We start from the raw sequence: 11,355 nt of genomic DNA, 5'->3' as shown, positions 1-11,355 counted from the left end.
ACTCTGAAGATAAAAACATCTCAGAGTTTAAGACGTTTGTTTTTGACCGGTCAAATTCTGATATTCAGAGGGTAAAGGTTAGGACGCATGCTCGTTGTGAAATATGCAATTTATGTTTATTGGCTGTGTTATGCCGTCGATATGGGGTAGAAAAATATTGCTAAAATTTCATGGTTTGTCGCTTCCAACCGAATTTCAGGGTAGGTAACAATCATTATTTTTATGAGACCTTCTGAAATGTGCTTATTGTCGCACGAGAGCCGTCGAAATCGAAAAGATTTCACTCGCGTTTGAAATCTTGACAACGAGAAATATGCATTACATTACAGTGACAGTGCATGCGGGCCAAACAGTCATGCTCTCCAATACGTGTAGCAGTAGTGGGGTGATCTCTTGTTTACTGTGATGGTCACAGTCTTGCGTCTTTACGCATGCTTGTGAATGAACCTACAGGCGTTCAATGAACTTTTGATGTATTTGAGTCGAAATATGTAATTTCTGCGGTGATTGTAGACAACTGTTGTTGCCTTATCATGAGTACAGCGGATGGGGTTGAGTTCACGCTTAAAATATTTTAACCACATGTACCTTTAAGATACCTGGCACAGCCATTATTGTTATGTGATATTAGGTTGCGCAAATGTCCCATTATTTTCTTGAAGTAAAAGGTCATTCACAATCCCTGACTGGGAAAGTAATTCGCGTTTCGATCCTTTAAGTCACGTCAGTCCCATCTCACAAATGCATTCGCATCTTCTCAGTACTAATAGTAGTAGTGTATGTAGATATGTAGTGGTACCGTGTACGTGCTCAGTCGATGGAGATAAAAAAAAGACCAATGTTTTACAAATTTTTAGCTTTTTTATTGCTCTAAAGAGATCAAGCAGGGGATTCTCCTTTAATTAATTTAAGGAAACGTATAAGTGTGTAATTTCAGATTGGCATCTGATAAGAATACGTAGAACAGATAGTTTCTCGTTTTAATTGATTTTGTTTGTTTTTATTCAGTGATGGCCTGTAAAATTAGGTAATCCCCTTATATTGATGTAACGATCATATTATCCTCATGGTGGGTTATTCCTGTAGCAATGTACGTGTCAAGGACAACAGAGATTTCATTCACTACACGTCACAGATTTTTATCTCTGCTGAACACTTCATATTGTAACCCTTCATCACCATGGAGGGTGGACCAGCAATGGTATTTTCCTCTCAGGTTGTTAACTTGCCATCATAAACTTGTGAATATCCTAATGTGGAATCAAACCAGTCTGTCCTCCCCAATTAAGTCACCTTGTTGTCACTTTAGTCTTTTCCAAATTAGCTATAACAAGTAATGATATTCTTTAAAGGGACAAAATCATCTTGTTGAATTATTTCAGTTGTTTCATGTGAGAAATTATATATGTTGTCCTGTTTACTGAAATGTTGAATTATCAAATAGGGAGCTCTACTCACTCCATTCTGGTGTGTACCATAAATTATGTACTCAAAACTTTTAGTGGTATATCTAAAGGCTTGGAGAGAATAGAGATCTTCTGACTGACTAGCTTGTTTCTGATTAATTTGCTCACATGAAACAAAACTAACCAAAATAATAGCAGAATATAGTGAGTTTCTCTGTGTAACACCTTCTAAAGATTGATCATAAAACCTGTGATGATTAGTTAATATTGTCTATCATGTTGATAAATGTATAGCTGACCTTTTCATGAGTTATATATTAATGCCTTAACTTTCCAATAGCATATTAAAAATCAACAGCAACCATTGTACTGCCAGCCACAGATGTCTCAGAAAAAAAGCTATTGCTTGTAACTTTATATTGTAGGAAAATGAAAAAAAAGATGATGATTCGGTGATTTTTTCTGCAGAATACTAAAACACTGGTATACTATAGATGGCAACAGGTTTTATGTTTGCAATAATTGTCACTCTTATTGAACGCTGGTTCACTTCTTCTCATTTGCACCTTGAAGGAGATGATGATTTTATGCCTTAAGTATGCCTCATTAGTCATGCTACTTTCCCCCCAAGTGATAAATACATGCCAGGTGGGGAGACGTATGTGCAGGTGTTACGCTGGAGGAAGAAATTACTGTCAATGCACTCCGGAGGGTGGCTATATCAAGGGTGCTTTTAAAAAAGGAAATGAGGAAACTGATCATACACAGATGAAAGAAAATAAATATGACAAACAGATTCCCACACAGTTACATTCAACAGGGAACATGAGTGAAAGCACTTCTGTTCAGAAACCCATGTGTAATTATCATAAATGCTTACCATTTCAAACCATAAATGTCAACATAATACCTATAGGATATGATGATCAAAAATAATGTGTCTACTCAACGGACACATAGAAATTTTTGGAGAATTAAGTTTGAATTTGAAGAGTAAAAAATGTGACTCAGACAAGGATGGACAGAATAAACAAGCTATTGACATGCTTGCATATTATATACCAGTAAGAAACAAAATTTAAAATGATACATCTAGGCTTGCATGATGCTATTAAGTGGATTTCTTTCCGTACATTTCAATTTTACCGTACCACAATTAATGCTTATCATGTAGCTCTGGATTAACATTTGATGGTTCTTTCTGGTCTGAATGATGAAGCGTTTTTTCATTTCCCCCATCTCTCTATCATATTACTTTTTTGCACAGTGTTTAAAGGGCCAGTAGCTGTTACTTGATGATTGTTTCACCTTTTTTGTTGGTAATGTCAACTACAGACAGTGCTAAGGTATTGGAAGAAAGTCAAATGTTGGAAACCCAGGTACCATTTACATGTATGTTGTCCCCAATATTAGATTGCATTTAAGAGTCAGACCATGGGGAACCCGGCCCGGATAACATCACTTCAGAACCCGGGTAAACTCACAGGGGTACTGGCTTTCATAGAAACACAGAGAGAGAGGCGCACAACATTGAGGTTGTTAAGATAGCCTGTACATGTGTAAACTGCTCTGTTATTGGTAAAAAGGGAATTGTAGTCCGGACTAGAATTTAACTTTAAACAATGACATTGCACTTTATGTGTATAGATGATATGATGACAAACTAAATAGTGTGTGTTTAACATGCTTTGGGAAGTAGAACAAGAACTTGCAGTTGACATATACAAAACAAAAATCGCAAAAAGAATCATTAAAGTCACAGCTGCTGGCCCTTTTGAGCTACATTGATTCGAGCACCTTTTATCAACATGGATGTTTAAATATGATTCCGTGCTAATCTTACATATGTACATACAACATATGCTGTTCCTTCCTGTCTAGCCAATAACAGCTACTGTGTGGAGACTTGTCCAGTGAACTTCTCAAATGTGCAATCATGATGATACATGTGTGAGTAATTCAGTGGCGAGTCCATGATACCAGATGATTTCTTACCTCCTTGACCAATAGACATGTACATACAGATTTCACACACACTTGTCCGTGTACATGCTATTATATATGAAGAGTTCTGTTGTGTCAAGAATGTTTTGAAAATAAAAACCGATGTATTTATTTCTCATGTCAGCTCAGGTTTCCTGTTTGTGTAACAGGGTATGATACCCCAGTTAAGTACTCAGGAGACATAAATCAGACATTATACAGGGCTTATCACTGAATTGCTCTTCCGCTGTTTACAGTGTACCAGTTAATAGGTTCATTTATGCTCTCCTAAATTTATTTTTGAAAGCCCATAGATACTAGTGTTAAGTGTCTGAGAAAGGTGGTACATAATGTGGGTACTTACAGGGCCATTTGTACCACTTCTTGTATTCTTTTGGTGTTTGTATTAACAGTATTGATGAGATTTTGCATCTCTGAGGAAATGAACAAAAATTTTATGACTTCCATTTTAGAGATGTGCCCTTCATTGTGTTAATGGAATTTGAGAAACATGCAGGCCGACTCCTCTTGTTCATTGTATTTCAGGCTTGTCAGTGAGGGAAGAGACCCACCCCTTTCTTTAGAACAATTATTGATACATAGCCATACAAAATAATACATTTTCATGACAAAAGAATATGTGTATCATTATGTAAATTGGGTATCCCTCTCTTTTTCCAAGCTGTTGAGAATACTGAATTTGAAACAAAGAAATATCACATTCTGCCCACCATCAATATTGTTTTATTATTACGGTATCCTTTCTATAACTGCACATCTACCAAATGATGGAACACATTAGTAAAGACTTCATACTTTTTAAACTCAAGAATCATATTTCGTATAGCCAGTTTATTTTTCCATGTGATTAAAGTATCGTGACTGTGTTCTCTTCTTTTAGACAATAGATTAAAGTTTACATCCAGTTTTCAGTAAAATTAACTTTCTTCTATCAAAACAGGTCATGCTTTCATCATCTACAGAACGTCTGTTTCACAAGCGATACATGTAGGGCACGACTATATCACTAAGCTGAGCACAGTTTTGTAAGAATCATTCATACCAGATGTGTAATTTCTTGAAATTTTCCCAAGTCAGCCTTGAATCAACATGTGTCATATAAAGTCAACTTTGGTAAAATAGGCAGTACAGAATAAATTGAAATGCAAAAAAATCTCACTAAAATCTTTTTGACACCGGCAATCCAATGGCTATGCTTTATTCTTTCGGTTATTTAATCTATTCAGAACACTGTGATGATGTAAGATTTTCTGTAAGAATATGGAATTCCAAGTATTATAGAAATCATAGATCATATCAAATTCATCCGTAGATGTCAATATGCAAAGATACACGGGATCACTGCAGGAATGCCAAAAGAAACACAAGCCAAAATGTTGTTTGTTCCTAACACACCTTTGCTAAGTAAATAACTGAAGGAGTCAATCACATTGACTGATGCCAACTTGTCGCTGGGTTAGCCTGGCATGTGCGTTGTCAAGAAGTCTTCTCAGTGTTACCAAGGTATACAATTACGGTCCGATGACCAAACCGGTGCCAGTGGCCTCTTCCGTTTGTATTGACATTACCATTTGTCCAGATACCCTCTTCTGTAACTTTCTGCCCTGTTGAATAAAATTTTATTTGTCTCACCTTCACCTAAAGGATTGTGATAAAGGAGATGAGTTCAGCGAATTACTATTTATAGAAGAGGAAGACTAGAGGAATTGACAACCACATAGGTACATGTATTAATGATGGCAAGTCTTGCCTACTTTTAGTGTTAGGGCAGTGTGTAGTAAAGAGAAGAATACGTGTATTGTTATGTAAACCACTGTAAAGAGTGGCCATCTATATCTTGATGTATATACCGAAGGAGAAGGAAATGGTATGACCTGCATTAGAAGACACAAAGTTTTAAAAATGTGGAGTATTTTTTTTTTCTATAATTGGTAACCACATGTTTCATAGTCTTTAGAGCAGAAGTCCAGGGATTTTGGAAATTCCTTCAGTGCGTATCTGGACAGCCTGCCTTGTGTTTATTCTTTGGAAGCATTCACACTGGTAGCTGTTAACTGTTACTCCCACACTAAAGTCAAACAAGCTTATCAAAGCCCCCTGGAGCCCTGTGTAGGCAGAGGTCAGACAATGGAGACTGCCCAATGGACAATAAAGTGTCTCACTGGGTTTTTGTGTTTGGACTCAAAGTTTGGGTGAAGTAGACAACTGTTTAGGAAGGAACATTATTCCCAGTGAAGTCTGTACATCTTCACCGTGATACGGTGTATTGACTGTTAGTTATAGATGGCAGTCTGAAGATGGCCCACTATAGCAGATTGGTTTAAAACTCAAGCAGAAAAGCAATATTAGGCATGAGGTTTACTTCCATTGTCAACTGTTTGTTTACGTCATGTTTACTCCTTAGTAACCATGACAACTGGGTAAACTTTCATTTTGACTTTTGTAAAGTTTGTTGAATATGATAATGACACACTGTACATGTAAAATGTCGTCACTTAGTTTATTTTCTCACAAACCGATTCAAGTACCTTTTTCACAAGTTTGGGGATTGCAATTAATTTATGCCCAGATTAACAGTACGTTTATCAAACAGACATTGCTGCTCAGTTCACTTGATAGTTAAGAAAGGTTGGTGGTTTTGTTGTTCTAAGTTGCTTTCTTAAGAAAGCAAGACAAATTTTATTTTTAAATAAATGATGATTCAGTCACTCACATTTCTCTGAAAAACAGAGGAAAACTCACACCTGTAGGACTTTCCAAAGTGTGTGTCAGTGATTTGAAAGATTGGTGTAACACACAGCCTAGTTCAGGTTTGTGTGTTTGCTCTCTGTAGTTTCACCATCTCCTTACAATGTTGTGGGATCCAAATCTTTCCACAAGACGGAAAAATATCGTAACTGTATATACGAAAGCCAATTGCCATGACCGCATAGAGAAACTGCACGGCTCATGATTGTGTATGAAGATGTAGACAGTAGTCTCACATCTACTGTGGATGGCGTAAAAGAATTTTTTTCGAATTCTCTGTCCCACAGACAGCCCCACTTGCCTTCTGATCATGAACTTGCGAACACATCTATACTTATCGTCAAACATTTTACTGTATTCTGCATTTGGTTTCTGACTGTGACATGTAAATTTGGTGACTGTTTTATTTTCTGTTTGATTTGTACATGAGTCTGCCTCTACTTGTACATGTAGTTTGTATCAGTTCTAGCCGGGCACACTATGCACTCAAATGCTTCATACTTCACTCCAAATTTCCTGGAAACACCCCAAATTGTAATTTTAGAATTTCAACAGTATTTTCCATTTATGTAAGTTATCTAATATTAAACTAATCATTAATTACTATTTACATTTTGATCGTTATGTTATTCTCATTCAATTATATAGCTTCAATGCCAATCTAATAATGGTAAGATTAAGAGTTTGTTTTTGTAAGCACAGCATTGTGTTGAAATTTTGATAAATGACCACAGCTTTAATGGAGGGATATTTAATCTAGAATCCCATAATTAGATGTTATTAAATTCAGGGATGCAAGAGACTGGTCGCAGTTCCACATTACAGTGTTCTTCACAGCTTGGAAAAACAAAAGGGCGGCTAATTTATGTAAAAACAGTGCCTGCTGTGTATATTCTTGTGTTGTGCAAATGGATCTTTTGTGTGGTTATTAACATGTGAATAGCTTTGCCCAAATCGCAGGGGTGCACACCCCCTCAAAATCTCTGCAAGGAGAACCCCGGTAGTAATCTTCACTTGCTTTATTCCACCATTTCGTATTGTTGCCTACGTTGGTGTGTGCTAGTATTATCATTCGGTGATTTTCACAAAGTATTTTGAAATATTGATGTGTGAAAAAAAAATTCTGTATATCATTCACTTTGTGAGGACCTATGCTGTCATGCCTAATGTACTATATTTGTGAAAAATACCAATGTGCTTCACATAGCAGAAAATGTTAAAATCTTGAGGACGTACTGCGTGCAAAGAATATGTGCATGTACCAGTAGTTCTCAACCATACGCTGTCCAATTTGTGCCATGCTTTCTTGGTAGCATGAAAGCTTTCATGTCTTGTTAAGTATATATCACTGTTTTGAATAATGTTAGCAACCTACATGTGTATTTCAGGTTTTCAAGTGTCCAGAATTTCATAGATAGCTAGTGAGTTTCTTGTGGTGGATCGAGACGTCCTTGAAATAGTAGCTGTCAATCAAAGGATAGATGTAGATTCATCGTAATGCTGTGCCATTTTTTGATGTGCAGACTCCCATAAACGCAAATTCAATTAAATGGGTCAAGAAAAGTTTTGAAGTCTGCTACGGTATTGTTCAAGCTGCCCTAAATACACAGGTTTTGTCGTCAGGGAGTGATGCTAACTGTATTGGAGGTCAAACAAACTGGGGGCTTTGTGTGTCAGATAATCTATTTATGCTGCAAATATTGACTTCATTGTGATATGGCAGTGTTACTGGGCTATTGTCAACTCCTGTCCCCGATCCCAATGGCAAACTCCCAAACTGCATGGGAGGTGTTGTATGAAGGCATAATTCATGGGTCTTCAGGCTTTCTTCTAAAAGGTCTGTATTTAATTTATTGCAGTATATACGATTATGAACATTGTGAATCTCAATAGGGGGGCAGGAAAAATTGAAATGAAAATAAATCAAGTGCAGTGACGTGTCATGAAAAGAAATCAGGCTACAATTAGTGTGATCCAGCGAGAGCTGTAAATTTCCTACACTTTGGAAAGTATAAAGACTGTTTTTGTGTACGGTATGTATTTGTTGCAGTGTTCATTTTGTATGCGTATTTCAATTGCTACTGTCCTGTATTGTGGGATTCATATGCTTGCCAGTGAGTGAATGGAGCTGTCTCCATAGCAACAGACAGTCGTAATTGTGATCATATACACTGACATGGCTCTCTCTATGAGCCAACATACGGCATGCCCCCAGGCCCAATTTTCAATCACTGGTTCACACAGTTCTGCAGAAACTACTTTTACACTATATGATCTGTGACAGTTTGTTTGTTATTACAACATTTTCCATTGTTAAAATCAATTTTCCGTCATGAGAAAATCCGGGTATTGTAACATTCTAGCCAGTCAGAGTACAAACTTCTGTCATGTGTGTGAACTCACAACTTCAGCTGCCTTCTCAAAGAAAAACGCCACATGCAATGTAGGTGTTGTTGCATTTTATATTTTCAAAACAGGAAAGGTTCTCAGACAAGTCACCTTGGTACATATAGCTGTATGATCTGAAAGTGTTATGTTGAGTTGCACAGACTGTGTCACTGTATGATGTAGGTTGTACGACTTTAGATGTGTACATGTACCTACCGGTATATATACTGTGGCAAGAATAGGCACTTTACACAGAAACAGTTTGTTGTACCGTAAACCAGCAGAAACTGTATGGTCTCAGTATTATATCAAGCCAGGGCTACAGTTATATATGACTTCAGGAAAAGTGCAGTTGCATATGTATGTCAATAATACAGTACATGTACATGTATGTATTGACATACCAGTATGTGCAAGTCAAAATCACCTCCAGTTGTGTCAAAAGTATAAGTATCACTGATACATATGCGCACTATCAATGGTAGTGGATTCATAGGTTAATATATAGGTCTGTCAGATGAATGTGTTCATGCCAACAAAAATGTAGGCCAAATTTGATAGATATCGTTATTATCAAATGCAAATTTGTGAGCATTTACCCGAAGTACAGAGTGGGTTCATCTAGTTCTTCAAGGAAGTCATGTGATTTAATTTCCAGGTATTGGGTCTTAGTCATAGAAGTCATTGGTTGTTTGTCTTTGATACATATGTATATATTCATATTAGCAATCTCCCATTTTACCAGATGACCGACAGGAACAGGTATGTTTTGATATCTCCTTTATTAAATAATAAATTGTAAATACAAATTTAACAGTGTATCATTTTGTGAACACTGTGAGTAATTTTAACCAGACACTGGACAAAACGACCAGCAATTCTCTGATTTTAGCCGATTGTTTTCTCATAAAAATATTCTCATCCTTGAAGAACGGTGTAATATGTAAACCTACTGTGAACAACTTCATTTTCCTTGGCTGCTAAAACGTATCATTTTTTGCCTCTGTTTGAAAAACTCTCTCAAACACCATACAGTAATGACGGAAAATAATACATTCTCAAATATAGTATATAAATTCTGTTGAAAAAAGGCTTTTATGATAATCACCCTCTCAAAGAGCAAGAATGTGATAAGAGTGAAATTGTGAGTCACAGGGCGTCACATCAGTGTTACTGATACCATAAACAGATGGAACGTCAGCTACATGTACGTGATACCACAATATAGGAGAGTGTAACCCCAGCGCTGAAAGATGATATTACCATGACAACAAGTCTGAAAATAGACCCAAAGATAGATGAGGAGGAAGTGTAGATGTTACTGATTTATTCGTGCCATTGTTATCTTTTTTATGACAAATGCTAAATGAATACAATCCAGTTATTCATTTAATCTTTCATGCACTCTTACGGACCATCATGCATCTTTCATGACATTATCTCCGAGTGATACCCCCCTCCCTCTCAGAGGGTTGTCTGTGACTTTCAGTGAGCACTTGACATTACTTTCAGTGGGAGTACATATGATGTTGCTGTTTACTTTTAGCTATGATCTGAAAGTGAGAAAGGCATCAAGCCGTACCGGTGTACATGTATTAAGGCCATTAAAAGAAAATTCTTTGATTGCCGTCCTTGGATTTTTGAAAAACCTACCTACTAGCCAGCCAGGGAAAAAAACAAACACAGAGTAAAAACACTTAACATAAACTAAATTTTGGTTGGTTTCTTTTGGAAAAAAAAATTATTTGTAATAGCATTATTAAACATTGTGTTTGTTTTCTTGATTATCTCTCAAAACCTACCAGCACGTGGACGGAAAACCAAGAATTTTATTTAAAGTGCTTAAATGCCGTACCATAAAACAGATGGATTGATATTGTATTATTTCCAGTGACTACACATGATATAAACCATAGATCCTCAAGAATAATAACAAGCTTGGCATCTTTTCATATGTATACCAGTAAGCCTGTTTACATATTTGTAAACGTGTAGGAGAGAGAGAGTACAAATGTAAACGACCGGGGACTTCCAACACATCCTACAACATAATGATAATTTATTGTACTCACCAAGCTTTGTTGTACATGTAGGTATACATGACTGAGCCACAGGGAGCAGTCATTGACTGCTACCGGTCTGCACTGGTCCGTGTGACTGTATAAATTATTAGATTCATGCAACCTCGTACGTACTGGAAATTAAAAAAGAAACACTGTAAAATACAATTTGGGAGTTCTTTGTGTTTCCACTTTCCTTTATTGTTACTACAGATTGATATTTATACATTTCATAATTTGTTCAGTAGGTTCGTTTACCCTGCTTGAATTAAGTTTGTCTAATATCCTACATACTGTAGTTGCAATGGATGTATATCTATAATATAGTGTACGTGTACAGGATCTTTCATCCTGGTTGGTATTTTGAAATCCACAACTGCAGCTGTGCATGAAACTTTCTACAGTACGTACACGCAATTCTATCTCTGTATTCCAAGTGAGTACATAACTGTACATAATTTTCCTGCAGAAATGTTACTCAAATAACACATACATTGGTACCACTAGTACAAATGTACATGTATGTTCCCCCAGCCATGAGGAAAAACCACATGTTGCATATATATGAACATTGGTCTTGGAGGGATTACACGCTACCAATACCAATTAATGGTGAACTTGAATCTTTCCATTTTCGTTATTAAAATCGGAAATTTAATATCTTTGATTGTGTGATTTCTGTTTAATGTTGTTACAATAATTTTATTCATACTTCTTAAGTACGACCGCAGAGCATTTTTCAGATATAT

The 11,355-nt window shown here is 36.5% G+C and overlaps 1 protein-coding gene across 3 annotated transcripts in view; it reads left to right on the top strand.

Annotated features, from left to right (window-relative positions):
• Window positions 1-65: 65 nt before the first annotated feature.
• Window positions 66-11,355, top strand: part of LOC139120298 (uncharacterized) — a 32,628-nt gene continuing 21,338 nt past the window's right edge. For 2 of the 3 annotated variants that reach the window (XM_070684623.1, XM_070684625.1), the window contains exon 1: window positions 66-200. The gene's annotated coding sequence lies outside the window, so the exon portion shown is untranslated. Of the gene's footprint in view, window positions 201-1,008; window positions 1,091-11,355 lie in introns of all 3 variants that reach the window. The other variant, XM_070684624.1, reaches the window with a different exon arrangement.

Source organism: Ptychodera flava, chromosome 20 (assembly GCF_041260155.1).
Source record: "Ptychodera flava strain L36383 chromosome 20, AS_Pfla_20210202, whole genome shotgun sequence".
NCBI classification, from domain to species: Eukaryota; Metazoa; Hemichordata; class Enteropneusta; family Ptychoderidae; genus Ptychodera; species Ptychodera flava.
This window is presented reverse-complemented; position numbering and strand designations above follow the sequence as displayed.